The 15,950-nt window shown below is 37.2% G+C and overlaps 1 protein-coding gene across 1 annotated transcript in view; it reads left to right on the top strand.

Annotated features, from left to right (window-relative positions):
* The window catches only part of LOC139691554 (nose resistant to fluoxetine protein 6-like), a 104,114-nt gene that overhangs the window by 467 nt on the left and 87,697 nt on the right, over nucleotides 1–15,950 (top strand). The gene's annotated exons all lie outside the window — the stretch shown is intronic.

The following is a 15,950-nucleotide window of genomic DNA, read 5'->3' as shown; positions in this document are numbered from 1 at the left end:
GTGAGAGAAAAATGTGATGTGGAGGATGCCTGGGCACTACAAGGGTCTTCAGGCCAAGTTCTTTGCCGGCAAAGGACTCTTTCGAGTCCCCTCCTTGTCTGAGCGAAGTTGATTCAGTGTCCTTTGTGCGACTAGGAATCACTGTGTTCGAGAAATATCCGTTATGAAGTGAAATATCAGGATAAGAGCAAAAGTAAATAGGTAGACCAAAAAGCTAAACCTATTCATTATTACACTACACATCTTGCAATGGTTGCATGGAATGCGGTGTAGTTGATTGCACTTGAATTAAAACTTTCTACGCGATTATGTATATTAATGGTTTAGCTGGCTCTTACTATTCAGGCACAGTTTCCAGGTTTCGCAAAATGATTATTTTACCTTTTTGAAATTAGTTTTATTAATGCTTTCACATTTCTAGCCAATAGTATACTTGATGTCTTTCAAGTAACTAAATCGGTTTGTTGCAAAATGACCTCTGACGTCGAGTCACCCAGAAAGCCCTCAATCCGCTTGTCCAACATAAGTATTACGTGACGACATATTCGTTGTTACTCAAATCAACATAGTTAGCATATTTTCATAAAGCCTCAACTCTGTCTGGCTGAAAATCGCCACCCAGTGAATGTCAAGTTTAACTCGTTCCGCAGTGTTATCTAACAGCGACGTCCAAATTCACAGATTCAATATGAATTATTATGAATTCTATTTTCAAAGACTTAAAGTGTTACCGAACGCATGAAAAATTCATGAAATAGCCATGTGAATTGGTTCATTCGACAAGACTCTTTCAATTCCTACGTTTTACACTAAATAATCTAAGAAACTAATACAGTTGTTTCAACGGATAATTAACATTTCATTTTCATTTGAATAACTTTGCATGATATTCGTCGTCATGTTGTAATTCGCTAAACTGATTACTAACCTTTTGATTGAGACCACGATCACAGATGACGGAAATAAAACAGTTCTTTAGCTTTGGTAAATGACGTGGAAGATGACATTCTGAATAACGTGCCAGTAGTTAGCTCTTCAAAAGCTCATTCGCACGGGCCATGAGTCTTAGAACACACTTTTTTAAACTTTGAAGGATGAATAAATAGTATGAGAAGAAAAGACCAAACGACTATCTACTTGATTCCAACACAATGAAGAGCCTCTCCTCCAGCATTCATCTGCAGTATACTTGCATGTTAAAAAATGTATTCCATTCGTACCAGGCCATTCTCACGGCCTACATTTTGATTGGAAGCATTATAAAAGTGGCTTATTTCTCAATTCCATCGCCAAAACCTTCCTGGCGATTGCGAGGGAGGCCTTGTTTCAATTTCTTTGTTAAGTGAGGACTTCCGCCCACTTCGCGCCACACTAGCATAGGCAGTGGTGGAAAATTTCTTCACACATTTTCTTTTAGGCCAACAATCAATTACTATTACCTTTAGGAAGGAGATTATTTTCATAATTGCGGTTAATAACTACTGTGTTTCGCAAAAGCCTTGGTGCTTGAAAGTAGTCTACGAGAAAGTCAGCTCCTATAGTGCCAAAAATGCAATCCAATGCGAAGGAAACTGACTTGAGCTCGAGTGATATCTTAGGATGGATGCTAACATATAACTTTCTCGCTAACCCAGTTCGAGAGAGGAAAACTTGGATAAGGTGAACAAGACTTGACTGTTTTTTTCCGCCTTTCTACGACGAAAAACGAAACCTCTATGCTGGTTCGCGAAAATCACACGGCTGATTGGCCCGCGAAATTACCCCTCCAGGGAGAAAATTAATATGAATTACCACATTTCTTCCTGACGCCCTACCAATACAAAAATAATTCTTTTCTATCTCGGACGACTGATGAGAAATTTCGCATCGTCAAGCGTGCCTATGAAGTGAACGCACGGCATAAAATCCACGCGAACTTAAGCTCGGTTAAAATTATTCGGGTCCAAAAATGAAACAAGAGTGCTGCACTGAAGTTTTCGAATTTCAGAAACAACGGCTTGATTGAATAGTTTTGTTTAAAGGCAAACAAAAAGGTGCTTTTCTCTAATTATTTTTCTGAGACTACGGTGGACAACCAATGGATACTAATCAACTGACGGGATAAAAATGATCGGGTGACGGCTCATTTTAAAAAAAATAATAACAATAACATTGTAGCACGCAAAGGGGCTAACACGTGTTTGGGGTGGAATTGCAGAAGTCTCCGATGACGCTAGACAAAATTGTACGCGCTTTGGATTCTTGTTGAGTTTACCTTTTGTTTATTTTTTTCCTACGTCGATAAGCACATTTATTGCCTCCTCGCACTACGCATGGGGAGATCCCGTCACTTGAATTTTAATTCGCCGATCATCGATCGACGTCGTTGCTAACACGTCCGTAACGGGGTAAAAGTCGATTTCCTAACAATGGAAGATCGCATAGGTGGCTCCACTGGGATGCGCTCCTCTTCCGCGAGCCCGCTGTTTCCGGCTTTCCCTCAGGAGAGGAGGGAAGGGAGGGACGTCGGTGGGAGAGGAAGGGGGAGGGAGAGCTTAAGTTATCTTCGCCGAGTGAGGAACTCCCTCTTTCAAACCAACCCCTCCACCCGCCACCACCACCTTCCATTCCCCCACCAACCACCACTACCGTCTTACTTCCCCTCTGGATGGATGATGACGCGACAGACTCCTCGCACTTGCGGCAAACTACCTCCTTAGCGCCTGACCAGCCTGCTGTAGACAGAGGGAGAGACATGAGGAGAGAGAGATTTGAAGGAAGAAAGAGGGAGAGACTTCCGAGGCCTGCAAACACTTTTGAGGTGGAGAAAGTACGCATTGTCCATTGCAACACGAGTCCACCCGTGTTTGATTTCCGACAGGAGAAGGGGGAGGGGATATGGGTGGGAAGGGGGGGAGAGAGGGGGAGGGAAGGAGGAGACACCCGTTTGCCCTAGTGCCAGCGACACTTTAAATAGACCACGCGAGTTCCCAAAGTGCGCGGTTACGCGGGCATTGCGTCGAAAGTGCATAATTTGGATGCCTTACGTGAGGGAGTGGCGTCATATGGAAAGTAGGCGTGACAATGGTGCGACGACTATGGATTACATTCTCTCCTATGGCGTTTCTGCACTTGGCGAAGTTTTCTGCGCATGCACGTGGTGGTGGGTGCCGATCCCAATTTAAACTTACCCCCCCCCCTCCACCCACATACACACCAGATCACGCCCCTGAACATCTTCATTTGTCGGGGGTCATTTGAGGGTAGAAGAAACACTCGCGTAAAACAATGCATAAAAACCATTATTTATGACAAAGGCAAGTTTTAATAATTTCAAAATTACTAGCTATATTCTCATTGCATATTCCTATTTTGAAAGACGACTTGTAATAAGGTGAGGTGGAAAAATTAAACCCAAAGGGTGGTTCATAGGCGAAAACGGGTATTATCCAACGTTATTATTATTATTACTATGGGTAGTCGAAAGTTTGTGGTATGTTTTGGATGGACACAAAAACTGAACATAGTCACATTTCTTTGCCTCGCCTCGTAACACTCAATCGGACACCTTAAAACTATAGTAAACCCTTCTTCAATTCCAGATACACTACCTTTCATCCCGTCCAACTTGCCTAGTCTTTTCCTACCTCTACCTCGCCCGCATAACTTTCCGTCTGCCACAGTTTTCAACATTCCATTCCGACTTAATACACACTGCATCCACTTTCCCTGCTTTCAATGAATTTCTCCGAACAACCTTCTCTCCTCCTCAGCCATGCCCAGTACCTCTTCGTTTGTTTTCCTTTCTGTCAATTTCACCTTTTCCATCCATCTACACACTCAAGTCTACAAATCCTATCATATTGTCCCAACAACCAAGTCTCCGCGGCGTACAAATTTACACCCCATGTTAAAATTTTCACTAATTTTCCTCTCTTAACGACCTTATTCGTCGTTAGTGTCACAAATTTCTAAGGCTGACAAAAAATATGTAACTAAACAACTCAGTGATTGTAACTATGACTGATTTGTACCTCTTATTCATTGAATTTGGATTTTTAAACAGTGGTGCCTACCTGAAATGATAAATATTTGACCCCAAACGTATTGAAACGGCAAGGATAGTCTGAATGATGAGTTAATCAGTGAGTTAGTTAACCAACTGGTCCATATTCGTGTCTTAGCCAGCCATCCACCCCCATAGTCTGGAACCTGTGTGTGGCATGGGCTCTGGTGCTTGTGGAATATGGTGACAAGGGAAGACTTAGGCATGCCAATGGTACATGGGCCACGAAAAAGTCAGCAAAAATCTTTCTGCCCTTTGTCTCGCAAATGGTATTCACTGTTTATAAACGGCTATTTCATCTAATAAAAAGCCTATGCCTAATATGACGCGCATAAAGCGTGCTATTATTTTGAATGGAAATTAGAACAAAAAATCTAGTTTAAATCGTGAAAAATTAATTTTCTTGCAAATATTGTTACGTATGATATCAAATCATTTTGGGTTTAAAGTGCTGAACCACATATTTCCCGACTCTAGTACTTCCAATAAATATTGCCACGAATTCCTATCGCTCCAAGTTACCACAAGATTAAACAATGTCCTATCGGCCCATTTTTTTCAAAGCCAAAAGTTAATTTAAAATAAATTTCAATCTAATCATGCCGTACATTATTGACGATAAATCCGATAGAGGTAATGAACTGTAAATCATGTTCTGGAGTGCGTCGATGTCTAAGATATGCTGCGTCGCTAGTTTATCTAGTTTGTTACTTACCATAAATGTGTTATTTATGTACTGATAGAAATTAGTTTTGAAACACCGAAAAACGTCGTATTATTCCACATTGATAAAAACTAAAATTTTTTGTAAAGATATCATTTCGCAGTAGACACCTGAGTGATAAATTATGTCCTATTACAAGGATAATTTTCTTCGGGACAGTATCTGTTCTGATATCTATCACTAAAACGTTTGACAGTAAACGCTGTTTGGCCATTATTTTATAAAATATTGAATGGACATTATATTATATGGGCATATATTATATTACACTTATAACTGTCTCTGATATTCTACAATGCTTCTCTTAGAAATTCTTAAATTGTGCATTTTAATGGTATTGGTAATGTAAAATTGGGCTCATGGCTTGAAAGAAAGTTTATCTGCAGTATTTACCTCCGGTCCAAATTGAGTAAAAACATCGGAACAAAATATATTACGTATTCAAATCAATTTCCTCAGAGACTTAATGACTAGGCAGAGATCAATTTTCAAGTGACGTTCAATTGATTCTTATGTGCTTATTTAGGTCCTAATAATACCATCTCATATGGCAGTAAAAATAATCCAATGAAAACTTTAAAAAATATTATAAGGTCAAAACCCCTTCCATGTTTATTAGTACCTCAGTCTGAATGTTTTTACTTGTTTGGAAACTCAAATTAACACGGTTCTGGAAAAAAAGATATTTTTAAGAATGAGTGGCGGAAAATGTTATACCAAAAGTTATTGTTATTCATCTACAAAATCTACCCCGCAAGGCGTCGGAATGGTGTGTGGTGGGGGGGGAAGGGGTTGCTAGGACACCACCTGTAAAAAAGAATGCACCTACAGGCATTGCCAACAAAAAATAATATGCTAATGCACCCCCATTAAAACATATATTCATGCAAAACATATTCTAACTTACACACATGCAAATACAATTACAAAACAACTAGCATAATTAAACACATGCACCTAAGACTGCAAATAGATGACTACGCAGCATTTAATCTGATTCTCGCTTGTGACAACATTGTCTCCAATTTTATCAATATTATGATTCCTGATTGTCCGAGGAAAGAATGAATATTATATATCCAACTGCACTGGCATATATCTCCCATATTTGTTCTTTGTGGTCTAACCCACCCATTTACCGTACAAAAACGTGTTTATGAACATTTGTGAAAAAGCTATTTGAATTTTTCAGTCAAAGTGTCTCTTATGCACCAGTTAATATACATATAACGTTCGAGTCGAAGGCAGTGCTAAAGCATGTGGCGAAATACCACTGGGAAGAAAGTCGCTGATATCATCATAACGGATTTTTTATGCCCACCTAACCGGGGGAAATCATAAACATTGGTTCGAAAGCACCTGACGAAGGTGTACACCCACCACGGTCCGGGCTGCGACGGAGCGAAACTTGTGGGGCCGCCCCGAAATGAAGGAGGAAAAATAACATTCAGGTGCGAATGTATACATATAAAATACATATGACACGACGTTCAATTAGGTCTGAACTTCAATCGGACATAATTGCTTAACGCCAAACTACCCTCTCACAAAGACAACAGTGCAGGAGACCCAAGCTTAGGACAAAAGAAACTTTAATTCGGGCATTTCCATGCTCACGGACCACCGCAGGATCGTAGGTAGGCGTATCCAATCCACCGTTTGAAACAGCAAAAAGTGAAATCGAGTGGTTTTGGGAACGGATGGAAGATTCATTCTTGTTCCCATCCTGTTTCTTTTCTTCGTGGGAACCAAGACGTTATCAAATCTGGACCAAAAAATAAAGAGTTTTTATCTACTCGATGACAGAGAAAATTGAGAGAAAACTATTCCAGAGAAAACTTGAGTGGAAACCCACAAAAAAATATATATGCTCGGCACGCGAAATTGAGTCAAAGCAAACAATGCGAGCAAAGTACGCATTTGTCCTCTCTTAAAGAAAGATGGAATTCTTAAAAATAATTCTTAGTAGGTTTCTTAGCAGGTTCCGAGGCTTTAGGCCATTTCCTATGAGGTAATATACTTTCAGTAAACCATAGTCATCACCCAATGACTAGTTTGATGGGTGAGGTTAGAACTTATTTCGCACTAAGCCCTAATATGGCGTGTGAAATTCGCACATTCGAAGGGTTCATTTTCCTTTCTCCGTGCCGCCTGTGATTTCACGGGAAGATTTGGTGCCCGAAATATCACACACCTTGGGTAACAGCACGAAATATTTCTCAGTTATTCTCATGAAATTCTTTTTGCCACGAAAATGTTTTACTTACGCATATTCCAGCAGTTCTTGCTCCACTAATCACATCTTCTGTCTAATGTAACCAATATTCCAACATCCCAATGCAACGATGCCTTCCACAGTAGGTCAACATGACGATTATCATTATAAAGTGAACTAATTTGCTCTTAGTTAGTTTATTCGTGTAATTGTATTAATGTAGCAGGTTTAATTCGATCAACTATTAGATATATGTACAACATTGTCCACGCGACTCCCCAAAAGAATCATTGAGGGTATCTAAATTCTATTCACTTAAGATTTCCTCAGTAATATTTCAGAATCATAACGTGCATTTGGAACGGATCAATCGTACCCCTTTAAAAAATTTCGGTGTGAGTTTTCAGTCGATTCGTTTCAAACGATTTTTTTTCGAAAATGCTGTGACTCATGATCCATTAATGAAATTCCTACTTCCCTGAAGCATCACGAAATCCTTATGCCTACGCACTTTGCCAGCTTAAACATTCTGGCAACGCAAACGCGCATGCATGTAATAATCCCGTTGGCTCAAACCTGCGCAAACAAAAGAAAGCTCATTCTGCAGAACCGGCGTGTCCACTTTCTTCCGGAAAAGGAAATTTTTATGGCGCTCGGTACATATTTCCAAGTCGATTTCCCGAACGAATTAATTAGGAGATACGCTCCTTAAAAGCTCCATTCCAAGAGTTTCCACACACTAGACGACAAAGACATAGCCATCTACTCAAAAGGGTCGTTATTGTTTTAGAAACAAAACGTCGTCACGGTAACCGTCCAATAAATCAGCGACCAATGAATGACTAGAGAGTGGCGGATAGTCCGTAGAGTGTTTTTCAACAGAACCTACAATCAGAACAAAGAAATTTGTGCTGTAATAAAGAGAAGGATTATTGTTCGTGTAAACAGTTATGTAAATATAACCTTCGGGGAATCCACGTAACCGCATGTCCGAAGTTTTAATGAATGGGTTGAATGTAGCTCATGGTCCCGACGAATGGCTCGGCAAACATATTACGTGACACCCCCTTCCTAAAAAAAACGAATGGAATAAAAAAAGATAGCGGACATTTTCTTTGAGAGCCAAAAGATCTTAAGACACAAAAGACCTTAATTGGAATGCAAACATGTGCCAAATTTTTGACGACTGCGATGATTCTTTATGGCCACAATCCTGAGTGGATTACAAACGCTTCGGTGGTCCGTCCCGAAGAAGTAGGTAGGTACCTGCTCTTCATGTGTAAGTTTATTTCCCCCTCCAAACCCAAAGTTCCATCATTTACGAGCATGTACCCCTCTCACCTCATCTTAAGTGTACCAGGAATATTTGAGCGAACACACACTAGGTTGAGACATTAAGACTAGGATGACATACATCAGTTCCATACTGTTACCACATTTTTACACTTATTCCTTGGTAACATAAGCTTACAGGTTGAAAATCACTAACTTTAAAGAAGGAAAGGCTAGAGAAAGATTAAACGCTGATGTCTCCGCGGTAAATGCTTTAATGTTTCTCTATATCTGTCGAGGGTAGTGAAAAACCCTAACGAAGATCCGAAACGATTCAGGAATAAAAGTATCTCTGTGGTTTAACGATCCGCTGGATTTTTTATTCCATGAACAATTCGCAATTTGGGAGAGATCAGCTTCGACCTAAAAGGTATACTGCAAAATTATTTTCTCATGATCTATGGTTCGAAACACTGCATTAATCATTTACACACCAGAAATTATCCCTTCGGCTCTAAATATCATTGATAATTTTACAGAAAATGATTCAGAGGGCCATAAATAGGGAGGAAGAACATATCAATGCAGAACATCCGCTTTTTTACAATAGAACCACCGGATTTAAATTTCTCTACACTGGCGAGTATTAATCATCCCGCTGGTCACAAAATGCTGGGCGATTGGGTGTAAATATATAAATGAAAATTCACCACAACGTGAATCATTTCAAAGAACCGAAAATAAACCCCGATGCAGACAAATCTCTTCCTATGGTACCTATAGTAATCGTACTGAACTTCGCATATTCATAAAAACCATTGCATTCAATCTTCAGGCTATTCAAACTAACTAAAAACTAAACTATGCATGAATTAATATATTTGCATACAATGCTTGTACCTTGGCATCCTCCCCCATACGTCCTTTCGGCGGCTTGAGGGGTGTTATGTATATGTAGATGAATACATGAACAAGAATATTTTGACGTCGCACTGAAAGCATTTTTCACAAGAAATCCCTTTCAGCCCAAAAATAAACGATGACATTTTGGTTGAATAAGGTACACGCTGTTTTTCCTCAATGAAATTTAATAGCTTACGACCATGGTTTCGACGATTATCGCCATCGCCGTCAATCGTGGAAACCATGGTTGTAAACTATTAAAATTCATTGTGGAACAACAAAGTGTACCTTATTCAACCAAAATGTCCAGCAAATTCCATAAAATGCCGCCGGAAACAACCAAATTTAATAAAAAATTATTTGAAATAATACAAATTACTATTTCAAAATATATTTAATAATTTTTATGGATTATAAAATGTGGGATTTAATAAAAAAAAAAGGTCAACCAATTCGCCTCCAATTCGTCAAATTCCATAGTTTGATCGTATTGTAAAATTTCCCCCTCTGTATCGTAAAATTTCCCAAGGTGAATTCACTAAATCGTCGTGCCTTTTTTGACTATGAATGGCGACTTTTCACCAAGTTTACCAAAAAAATAAATTTTCCTATTCACAGTAAATTTCTCGACTGGCATGTAAAAATGTCGCTTCACTATTGTAATAAACTTTCAAAGTGCACTGGCGAATTTCAAACTCCAAGAATATAATGTTATGGCTAAAAACGTTTTCTGGCTTTGCTTGTCATACCTGATTAAGTAAGCGTGACAATTTAGTGTCCCTACCCATCCCTAAGCCGTACTGTACTCCTAATAGGGTTAATGTGGTCATGGCAGTGCCATCATTCACAGGAGCGCGTAGGTGGTGGCTTAGTCCGGGGGTGTGTTCAGGGTCGATTTTCGGGGTCAGAGGGTAGGGGGGCAGCACAATGTCGAGAGGAGAATTATGGGAGGGGATTTGAGAAGGAGACTGAGTTCAGTATGAATTAAAACGCAACAGATTAGTCAAACTCAAATTTAATTCGTTTTTTTGCGTCCTTGGCAGTTAAAAAAAATATTTGCGTGACCGAATATAAGAAACTATAGGGTGTGGGGGACGACTTCCTTATATTTCCTTCCATTGACCCAGTTTCATCTGCAGATTAGACTCTTTCGCGGAGTAAAACTTCGTGTGGAGAAGGAAGAATACGGACATGTCTCCTCCTGGCATTATTAAATTCACTTCCAAACAACGTCGTAATACCTGTTGCAACCACCGTCATCGACATAATTACACCATCAGTTCTTCAAATAATTCATTTCCCCATATCTCCCACACCGAAAAAAATATTTTGGTTGAGCCAACCAAAAACATATTAAAATCTACCAAGGACAGAAGTTAAATTACCACTCACCGAAGTAAATAGCTGAGTCACAATTCATCGGTTTGTTGATTTTTATTTTAAGGTTGAATTAACATACGAAAAATAGGTGACATAATAGATGCGATTTTTTAAGTTTATTTATGGCTAACTCTACTATTGCCAAGGAAAATCTCTCTGTCGCGTATACGTAAATGTTCATCATTTAAATCTCAAGGATTAGCCGATACATATCAATGATATGACATCCATAATAATATCAATGAAATTGAGATCCACTAAATAAAAATCCATATATGTTCTACTGTTTCAGTTCAAATACTTCCACGAAGTGAAGCCTGTATGTATACCTCTATGTAGTAACACTATATATAATGTTGAAAAAACTATCAATGGAAGTGGATACAGTTCAATAACTCGCTAATCACTACACTCCTGGTTGACCTAAATTCACGAAAAGGAAGGGCAACTCATAGGTAATCATGGATTACATGGTATGAGCCCTGTAGAAAAATATAAGCCAATCAAAATTAATGGTTAAATCAGCAGTTTAAAATTGTAGCAACATTGATGTTGAGTTTCTGATTCTACCCATTGGTAAAATCAACCATTAAAAGTCAAGGATTATGAATTTTTGAGTTCATCAAAATTTCTTCCCTCAGTTTAGTATCGGATAACTCCTTGATTATTTTTATTAATTCACTATAGGCCTTCAATGGAAGTATTTACCTCAGTTATTAATTTCATTCAATTGTTAGGTGAACTTTCATCTCACATGTTTATCCCATCCCTGTAATTTTTCATAGTTTTCTCTCATCATCTATCTTCAAAAGTCTTCTCAGAGTCACTAGTAATATTCGTTCAATTTTCAAAATGTTCTCTACCACTGCATTTAAATGACTGCATATATTTTTGTTATGTTTTTACAATGGATAATATTTTATTGATTGCCTTCAGATTCCAAAACTGATAGTTCTTTTACCTTAGGAATTCTCAAAATATGATTCATTCTTTCACGTTCCTAACCCTGGTTCCTCCGATTTCTGTTGACCCATGTGCCTAAGAATCATAAAAGATTTCCCAAGAAATGATAAATAGCGCAAGCATAGTATTTATCGTATTTAGAACAATTTAATGGTCCTAATAATTTACTATTATTCTATAAACTAACAAATATTTTGAATCAATGTGAAAATAACTATTTACCGACTACAGATATTTCTTTCGATAAAATCGATGGAAGTTTACCGACAAATGTCTCGCACTTGTTAAAATCAACGAAAGGAGGCACATAATCGACTGCTTTTCTTGTTATTCGAGAAAATGTTTTTCATGTCCCTACCCTACTTCTACACAATACCCTGATGTCCGCCCTAAGAGCGCCTTGCAGGGGCTGGTAGGAAACCAAGCATACGTGTAGAACTGTTGGCTCATTCAGCCTTGTGAATATATATTTGCTAATATACAAAGAAATTTGCGGATAATTTATAATCAATACAAAAATGCTATATATTCCTATAAACAGCAAACATTCCTACATACATGACCCTCCAAAAACCTTCTTGAATTATTCTTCAACGATACGAGAAAAAACAATAGAAAAATATCTATAGTTACTTATCATGGATCTAGTAATAAATCCTTATTTAAGAATAAGACATTTTACTTAAGAAAAAATTTCGAAGTTCTGCAGAAGTTATCATACTCAAATTTGTGGGAAGGTATTCATGAAATATGTAACGGGAAATTAGATGAGATAGCAGCCGTTAAATTTCAATACATTTGACTTTAAAATTAAAAGGAGTCAAATATTTCTCTAACTCCACTGGTTACTCTAAAACATTGAAACGTTTCCTTGTCGTAAGCACACAGTCAAAGCATTCATCTTTTAAAACTATATGAGAACGAAATATTCTGAGTAATACATAATGCGTTCTTCATCTCCATCCATCCGACATTTCTCCGCCCTTTCATTGGCCATGGGCCAAGTTTCAGTTAGAAAACGAGGAAAATAGGTCAATGAAACATTTCGGTATTCCAGCACCTTGAAAATAGCTCTCATACCTAACAGGATGATATTTTCCTTTAATTACTCCTAACCCCAATTTATTTGATATTCTCATTAACAAAGAACGGTTAATAAAACAGGGCGCTATTTATAAGAACTGAAAAGCAAAAGGACATTAACTTTTCTTTTTCTCTTCCTCGAACAAATTTTAAGATAAGCCACCGTATCAAGATCATTTAGGATTTATCGTATCGTAAGGATGTACCATAGACAACTACAATTAAACTTACAAAAGTTTTAACTTTTCCTCGTGTTATATTATTTATATATGATCAGTGTCAGCTATCCTTCTTAAATTGCTTTTCAATGTCCAGCTTTCCAAACATAATGGAGAAAAATTCTTTCTTCATCAATTTTCTTCAATTAAAACTTTATTGTACACGAATAAAATAAATAGATCGATTGAGCCGTCTAATATTTGGATCCTATAATTTCAAATTTGATATAATTGTGCAATGAAAATGTCAACACAACACATGAAAACCTGAAAGAGGTTGACTTGCTGACGTGAATCAGGAAATGATTTACAAAATGTGTCCAAATTAAAGACTCATATCTGCCATCCCACCACGTCTTCACTGTAATTGGAGTTTGTTTTTAATATTTGAAATCAGTAAAATTTACTGAATAAAATATATTCACGTTTGCCTACAGAAACACATCATCAAGTGAAGGACTCGCAGAGAGAGTCACAAAAGAGTGAAATAAATGCAAAAAGCTTCTTGCCTTATACATTTTTAACTATTAAAATCATATAAAATGAGTTAAACCCTTATTAAATTTGCATCACATTGTGACTTGACCGATAATTCATGGAATTTTATATCCTTTCACATGTAACTCAGAACAAAAAACAATTTAATTATAACCTCAGATACGTATTATTTATTATTATTATGGATTACTTATGCCCAATGGTATATATATTATTTGTTGATTATTGATATTCAATTGATAGAATATGATCCTGGGCTACTTAAAATTGTTCCACTGCCGTTTAATATCTATAAATTCATGGATTATTTATTTATGCCGGTCTACAGCAATATTTAATATTATTACATGAAAGAATATGTGAGATTGCCTATTTTGGAACACCACGGATTATTGAAGGCTCTAGAATAGAGAATTCTGAAAGCGTCAGAATAATGAAAGAAATAATTGACAAATTTTGCAGAAACCAAGGATTTTTATCGCACAAGATAAGCTGTAGTCGTTATAGATATAACTTAAAACGGGCAAGACAAATCTTTAGGTTACCAACGATTGGTAGCAGGCTATCCATTTACCCTATTTTCTGCCAATTTCATCATATCATCTTTCCCTCGAAGGATCCTGAATATATGATATGCTTGACCTTCCTGTTGCTGTTACTTCACTCAGAGTGCTCATTCGGATATTATCTTCTGGAGATTAAATGGTTCCTTGCTAATGTATTAAATATAAATTAATTTATTCTTTCTTCACCTAAGACTATTGGAAAAACCAATACGTTAGATCGCTACGCATACTTATGTGATCTTTCCCATACTTCAAAACCGTAATTCATTAAATATCGTTACAAATCTTTTAAATCCTTCTTTTATTACTCATGCTGTTACATTCTTAGAAATTCGAGCATCGAAAATTGCCTACTTATGCTTCCATTGCTTGCATCTTTATATCTAGGATACGCTTTTTGCGTTTAGCTGGTGAATTTGAAGAATAAAAATATTAATGGATTGATTCTGCCTACTTATCCAGCTTTCTTCTTCCATTACAAATGCCTGAACATAAACAAATTTTTATGCTAATGTGGTGAGATTTTTCTCTCGAAAATAAAATCCAAACTTGGCACTAATACAGTAAAGTAAGTAAAAAGTAACGTGCCCTTACGTGCGTAAAAAAATTAGCACTACGCGCATAAAGAAGAACGTCGCGGTTATTACGTTTCTATCTCTTCTGAGCATGCCTTCGGCTACGATGACGAACGCTGAATCACGCATGAGAATCAAAAGGTATTTTGCCTGGAAAATATTTTATTACGCTATAAGGTTTGGTTTTTAAATAAAATATTTGAGATTCAATATTCTTACTAACTTCTTACAACTTTCCTGACAATAAATTACACCATATACAGTTAGCTCACGTGATTTTCAATATTTAGTATATGTAAAATTTAAATAATGCAGTTTGAGGTTCACTACACAAAAATCACTTCGACGCGAATAAACTTGGGGGTTTTTAACTATGCTTCTAGGTAATCCATCGTTCCATTTATAACTCATATATATATTTGGATATGTATTCGTCCTTCCTCCTCCTAGAAGTGTAATATTACATCGAATGACAAGACAAAATAACATCCCAGATGTCATTTCAATATTATCTTAATTTTATTTATTTCATCAAAAACCTCCCATATCAAACAGACCAAAAGAAGTAAACTAAAGAAATACCCTGTGCATGAATTTACATTGATTTCGTTTTGATGGGAAAGTCACACAAACTTGAGACTAAGAGAATCGACCAAGAATTTCGGGTGCGAACGTTTTTAAACCACAACTTCCTCCAGAGAATCCTTTCACTAGTCAAAAACTAGAGAGAAAAAAATCCCCAAATTTTTTTCAATACCATGATTGGGTTCCTTAAGTCTAGATAAGTGTGTATTATTATTAAAAATGCATATAGATCTTCCACCCGACGAAAATGATGAGTGAGATTTTTAAATTTTATCGAAAATTGATACCTATCAACAATTTTCCTTGCGTTATTAATAGTGCCTTTTTAAAAGAAAATACTGATGATGGCGAAATGTTCATATTTACACAAGACCTTATACATCGCGATAACAATTTTTGCACACGAGATGGTGTACGTACACCCTCATTATCGTTCATTCCTTCAATTAACTAGACCCAAATCGCCGGACTAGCCTTTCTAAAGCTCGAATTATTCCTTCCTCAAGCCCGGAATAGCCTTCTCTAACATCTGGCGTTGCTGTTTGCTTTCAGTCTACCTTAGTTTGAAGTCCCAAAAAAATATCAAAGTGACTTTTGACAGCATAACATCCACAGTCTACTCTACGTCCAACAAGCAGACGCATGAGGAATCAGAGAGATGATGAAGTTATTACGGCAGTCAAACATCTCAGTCTCAGAACATAAAATAGTCGCAAATGTGACCGTTTCTTCCTAAAGCTTCAAAATATGTACTCATTTCCTGAAGCTGGAAATGAGATTTGAATTTCTCAAACGCGAGCGAAAAAAACAGAGGGTCTTGCTGTGGCAATTCAAAGCGTCTGCAACGAAATTAGTATGCTTATTAAATCATACTTAAAGTTTTTACAAGAAACGTAATCACACATAAATGATTGTTCATACTT

Source organism: Hetaerina americana, unplaced genomic scaffold (genome assembly GCF_022747635.1).
Source record: "Hetaerina americana unplaced genomic scaffold, ioHetAmer1.1.p SCAF_38, whole genome shotgun sequence".
Lineage (NCBI taxonomy): Eukaryota > Metazoa > Arthropoda > Insecta > Odonata > Calopterygidae > Hetaerina > Hetaerina americana.
Note: the sequence above shows the minus strand (reverse complement) of the source record. Positions and strands in the feature narration are given on the sequence as shown.